This window comes from Mustela nigripes, unplaced genomic scaffold (genome assembly GCF_022355385.1).
Source record: "Mustela nigripes isolate SB6536 unplaced genomic scaffold, MUSNIG.SB6536 HiC_scaffold_1890, whole genome shotgun sequence".
Taxonomy (NCBI): Eukaryota; Metazoa; Chordata; class Mammalia; order Carnivora; family Mustelidae; genus Mustela; species Mustela nigripes.
Window position 1 is genome coordinate 1 of NW_026741297.1, and position 5,485 is coordinate 5,485.

Sequence of the window (5,485 nt, forward strand, 5' to 3'; positions counted from 1 at the left end):
ATGCCAGTATACTTTATTGTTTTGAGCATGAGGGCTTTGTAGTATAGTTTCAAATCAAGAAGTGTAATTTCGCTTCTTCATTCTTTCTCAGAACTGCTTTAATTATTTGTTGTCTTTTATGGTGTCATAAATTTTAGGATTCTTTACTTACTTCTGTAAAAAAAATATTGGATTTTTTAAAAAGATTATTTATTTATTTATTTGACAGAGAGAGATGACAAGCAGGCAGAGAGGCAGGCAGAGAGAAAAGAGTTAGCAGCTTCCTGCTGAGCTGAGAGCCCAGGACCCTGGGATCATGACCTGAGCCGAGGCAGCGGCTTAACCCACTGAGCCACCCAGGCGCCCCTAACATTGGATTTTTGATAGGAATTGAATTTACAGATGGTTTTCAGTAGTATGGACATTTTAACAATGTTAATTCTTACCATTCATAAATATGACCTATCTTTCCATTTATGTCTCCTTAAAATTCTTTATCAATGTCATAGTATATGGGGTACAGATCTTTCATCTTCTTAGTTAAATCTTTTCCTAAGTACTTTATTATTTTTGATGCTATTGTGAATTAGATTGTTCTCTTTATTTTTTCAGATAGTTCATCATTAGAGTGTTAAAATGCTCCTGTCTTGTGCTTACTTTGGCAGCACATATACTGAAATTGGAATGATGCAGAGAAGATTAGCATGATCACTGAGCAAGGATGACATGAAAAACTATTTTAAAAAAAACGAAACAAAACAAAACTCCTTTCTTTTATATATTGATCTTGTATTTGGCAGCTTTATTAAATTTGTTTACTCCATGCGGGTATCTTGCACCGAGCTGCGGAGACTAGCTCAGGCAAGCAGTAGCAGCATACCTAAACCCAACTCTGACTTCCCAAGGAATGCTGTGCTTGCCCATGGGAGAGGCCCAGGCAAAGAGGCTTTCGCTGTATGCGGGTTTCTCCCCCCGCGATACTGGGCTCAGGCAAACAGCAGCAGCCCGCAGAACATTTCTCAGCGAATGCTGTGCTTTCGCAGAGGCATTGGCTTGGAGCGAACAGCACTTCGCTGCTGCTTCCTCAGCAAGGCTTCAGTCGCGTCAGGGAAGAAGAGCTGCGGGAGAGCTGGTGTCTCTTGGGCCTTGCTTTCCAGGGCTCCATGTTCGCGTCCTGGGTTCACCCTGCCAGGCCGAACTAAGCAGACACAGCCACAACCCTGCAGTAGCGTGCGTAGCCTAGGAAGGCACTCTATGCACACTACCATATCCCAGTGTAGGCATCGCTTGGCCTTTTACTCTGGCGCTCAGGCGGATTCTTGGACTAGGCCAGTGCTTTCCCCACAGGAAAGGAGAGGTGACCGGATCCCTGCACACCGTCCGTGCACTGAATAGGGAGCTTTGGGGGACTGTACCCACTCCTTCCCCTTAATCCCCGTGCCTCCGCCAAGCCTCCACATCATGGAGGAGGACGGCATCTGACTCCCCATTATTTCAAGGAGCTGTTTCTGAGAGGTCAGCGTAGGCGCCTGGTGGCTAGCGCATGTCTGACACAGGGACAGGTGGCCAAGGACCTACCTTCTCCTTGGGCCCAGAGGCTCAGGACAGGCATGCTTTCTGCCCAGACTCCTTCCTAAGAGTGGAGCACGAGCCCTGCCATACTCATCCACTCCTGTCTCCTTAGCAGCCAGGCTTCTGTCTCTCTGCAGTGGGAGCGGGTGATACTTGTATTGCCGGCTCTCCTGCTTCGCAACTGTGTCCAGACCAGAAGGCCAACGGCTCCTGCTCTTCTCCCCGGGCAGCGTGCTGCACCTTCCACAGACATGCTCCTGGGGACCGCAGTGAAACACGTGTCCTTTTACTTTAGGCTCTTTCCACAGGCGCCACCGCGCTTCTCTCTCAAACAGAGGGGATGCCAAGGCATAGAGGATTTCGCTACATGCGGGATTATTACACCGTGCTGAGGAGACCAGCTCAGGCAAACAGGAGCATCCCTCAGACCGCACTCTGATTTCCCAAAGAATGCTGTGCTTTCCCAGAGGGGATGCCAGGGCAAAGAGGCTTTCGCTCTATGCGGGTTTCTCCCATCGTGCTGCGAATACTAGGCTAAGGCAAGCAGCAACATCAGCAATCACAACCGACACTGATTTCCCAGCGACTCCTATGCTTTTGCAGAGGTTTTCAGCTTGGCACGAACCGCACTTCGCTGCTGCTTCCTCAGAAAAGCTTTGGGTCTTCATTCTGCGCGGCAGGGAAGAAGAGCCGCGGGAGACCTGGTGCCTCTTGGGACTTGGTTTCCTGGGCTCCGAGTTTACGCTTGGGCTTCACCTTGCTATTCAGAACTAAGCAGACACAGTCACAACCCTGCAGCAGCGTGCTTGGCCCAACATGTCACTCTATGCCAATTACCATCTCCTGGGCTAGGTTAGGCTTTGCTTTTTGCTCCGGCTTTCAGGCAGACTCGGGGTCTAGGCCAGTGCCTTCACCACAGGCGACAGGAGGCGACAGGATCCCTGCACACGGCCCGTGCACAGATTAGGGAGCTTTGGGGGATTGTACCCACTCCTTCCCCTTAAACCCCGTGCCTCCTCAAAGCATTCACATCCTGGAGGAAGATGGCATCTGACTGCCCGTTATTTTGGGAGCTGTTTCTGCGAGTTCAGCGTTGGCACCTGGTGGCTAGGGCAAGTCATCCCCAGGGACAGGTGGCCAAGGAGCTGATGTCTCCTTGGGCCCAGACGCTCAGGACAGGCATGCTTTCTGCCCAGACTCCTTCCTAAGAGTGGAGCACGCGCCCTGCCATACTCATCCCCTCCTGTGTCCTTAGCAGCCAGGCTTCTGTCTCTCTGCAGAGGGAGCGGGTGATATTTGTATTGCCGGCTCTCCTGCTTCGCAACCGTGTCCAGACCAGAATGCCAACGGCTCCTGCTCTTCTCACCGGGCAGCGTGCTGCACCTTCCACAGACATGCTCCTGGGGACCGCAGTGAAACACGTGTCCTTTTCCTTTAGGCTTTTTCCACAGGCGCCACCGCGCATCTCTCTCAGGCAGAGGCGATGCCCAGGCATAGAGGATTTCGTCCATGCGGGTTTATTACACCGTGCTGAGGAGACCAGCTCAGGAAAACAGGAGCATCCCTGAGACCGCACTCTGATTTCCCAACGAATGCTGTGCTTTCCCAGTGGGGATGCCAGGGCAAAGAGGCTTTCGCTCTATGCGGGTTTCTCCCATCGTGCTGCGAATACTAGGCTAAGGCAAGCAGCAACAGCAGCCCTCAGAACCGACTCTGATTTCCAGGCGACTGCTATGCTTTCGCAGAGGTTTTCAGCTTGGCACGAACCGCACTTCGCTGCTGCTTCCTCAGAAAGGCTTTGCGTATTCACTCTGCGTGGAAGGAAGATGAGCCACGGGAGAGCTGGTGCCTCTTGGGACTTGCTTTCCTGGGCTCCGAGTTTACGCCCAGGCTTCACCTTGCTATTCAGAACTAAGCAGACACAGTCACAACGCTGCAGCAGCGTGCTTGGCCTAGCATGGCACTCTATGCCAATTACCATCTCCTGGGCTAGGTTAGGCTTTGCTTTTTGCTCCGGCTTTCAGGCAGACTCGGGGTCTAGGCCAGTGCCTTCACCACAGGCGAGAGGAGGCGACAGGATCCCTGCACACGGCCCGTGCACAGATTAGGGAGCTTTGGGGGACTGTACCCACTCCTTCCCCTTAAACCCCGTGCCTCCTCAAAGCTTTCACATCCTGGAGGAAGATGGCATCTGACTGCCTGTTATTTTGGGAGCTGTTTCTGCGAGTTCAGCGTAGTCGCCTGGTGGCTAGTGCAAGTCTGCCCCAGGGACAGGTGGCCAAGGTGCTGCTGTCTCCTTGGGCCCAGAGTCTCAGGGCATTCATGCTTTCTGCCCAGACTCATTCCTCAGAGTGGAGCACGCGCCTCTGCCCTAGTCGTCCCCTCAATTCTCCTTAGCAGCCAGGCTTCCATCTCACCGCACAGGGACCGGGTGACTCTTGTTTTGCCACCGGCCGGCTGTTCCTGCCGCGGCAGGCTATCCTGCTTCCCGAGCGTTTCCGGACCGCAAGGCCAAGGGCTCCTTCTCCTCTCCGGGGGCGGTGTGCTGCGCCTTCCCCACACTTGGCTTCTCTCTCAGGCAGAGGGGATGCTAGGGCAAAGAGTATTTCACTCCATGCCGGTATCTTCCACCGAGCTGCGGAGACTAGCTCAGGCAAGCAGCAGCAGAATCCCCAAACCCAACTCTGATTTCCCAAGGAACGCTGTGCTTTCCCAGGGGTGATGCCCAGGCAAAGAGGCTTTCGCTGTATGCGGGTTTCTCCCACCGCGAGACTGGGCTCAGGCAAGCAGCAGCAGCCCGCAGAACATTTGTCAGCGAATGCTGTGGTTTCGCAGAGGCTATGGCTTGGAGCGAACAGCACTTCTCTGCTGCTTCCTCAGCAAGGCTTCAGTCGCGTCAGGAAAGAAGAGCTGCAGGAGAGCTGGTGTCTCTTGGGCCTTGCTTTCCCGGGCTCCATGTTCGCGTCCTGGGTTCACCCTGCCAGGCCGAACTAAGTAGACACAGCCTCAACCGTGCAGTAGCCTGCGTAGACTAGGATGGCACTCTATGCACACTACCATCTCCCAGTGTAGGCATCGCTTGGCCTTTTACTCTGGCGCTCAGGCGGATGATCGGACTAGGCCAGGGCTTTCCCCACAGGAAAGGAGAGGTGACCGGATCCCTGCACACCGCCCGTGCACTGAATAGGGAGCTTTGGGGGACTGTCCCCACTCCTTCCCCTTAATCCCCGTGCCTCCGCCAAGCCTCCACATCATGGAGGAGGACGGCATCTGACTCCCCGTTATTTCACGGAGCTGTTTCCGCGAGGTCAGCGTAGGCGCCTGGTGGCTAGCGCATGTCTGCCCCAGGGACAGGTGGCCAAGGAGCTACCTTCCCCTTGGGCCCAGAGGCTCAGGACAGGCATGCTTTCTGCCCAGACTCCTTCCTAAGAGTGGAGCACGAGCCCTGCCATACTCATCCACTCCTGTCTCCTTAGCAGCCAGGCTTCTGTCTCTCTGCAGTGGGAGTGGGAGATACTTGTATTGCCGGCTCTCCTGCTTCGCAACCGTGTCCAGACCAGAAGGCCAACGGCTCCTGCTCTTCTCCCCGGGCAGCGTGCTGCACCTTCCACAGACATGCTCCTGGGGACCGCAGTGAAACACGTGTCCTTTTACATTAGGCTCTTTCCACAGGCTCCACCGCGCTTCTCTCTCAAACAGAGCGGATGCCAAGGCATAGAGGATTTCGCTCCATGCGGGATGATTACACCGTGCTGAGGAGACCAGCTCAGGCAAACAGGAGCATCCCTCAGACCGCACTCTGATTTCCCAAAGAATGCTGTGCTTTCCCAGAGGGGATGCCAGGGCAAAGAGGCTTTTGCTCTATGCGCGTTTCTCCTATCGTGCTACGAATACTAGGCTAAGGCAAACAGCAACAGCAGCCCTCAGAACCGAC

General features: G+C 54.1%; 1 pseudogene; it reads left to right on the forward strand.

Annotated features, from left to right (window-relative positions):
* Positions 1-628: 628 nt before the first annotated feature.
* LOC132008883 (U6 spliceosomal RNA) lies at positions 629-720 on the forward strand (annotated as a pseudogene).
* The last annotated feature ends 4,765 nt before the right edge of the window (positions 721-5,485 follow it).